Below are 478 nucleotides of genomic sequence, written 5' to 3'. Positions count from 1 at the left end.
AAAAAAAAAAAAAAAAAAAAAAAAAAATAAATAAATAAATAAATATATATATATATATATGTAGATGTTAAAATATATAAATAAATATATAAATAAATAAATATATAAATAAATAAATATATAAATATCAAAAAATAAATGAATATGAATAGATAGATAAATTGTAATAAATAAATAAATATATAAATATTTAAATAAACAAATTAAATAAACAAGACAAATAAATAAATAAATAAATAAATAAACAGCAAAAGAAATAGAGACATACAAAGAAACAAACAAATAAACAAACAAATAAACAAAGAAAGAAATAAAAAATAAAAAAAGAAATATAATAAAGACAAACAAAAAAATAAACAAACAAGCAACAAAACAACAAAAAAAAACAAAGACAAAAAAAGCACAAGACAAAACAAAAAATAAAAAAAAATAAAAATAAAAAAAAAATAGGGAAACAAAAAACCCCCCCAAAAAAAAA

At 12.6% G+C, this 478-nt stretch overlaps 1 protein-coding gene across 1 annotated transcript in view; it reads right to left on the bottom strand.

The window, feature by feature from the left end:
* The window catches only part of EMH_0074170 (glucose inhibited division protein A, putative), a gene marked incomplete at both ends in the record, with an annotated part of 4,238 nt that overhangs the window by 438 nt on the left and 3,322 nt on the right, over window positions 1–478 (bottom strand). The gene's annotated exons all lie outside the window — the stretch shown is intronic.

This window comes from Eimeria mitis, genomic scaffold (genome assembly GCF_000499745.2).
Source record: "Eimeria mitis Houghton genomic scaffold, Emh_scaff4317, whole genome shotgun sequence".
Taxonomy (NCBI): domain Eukaryota; phylum Apicomplexa; class Conoidasida; order Eucoccidiorida; family Eimeriidae; genus Eimeria; species Eimeria mitis.
Note: the sequence above shows the minus strand (reverse complement) of the source record. Positions and strands in the feature narration are given on the sequence as shown.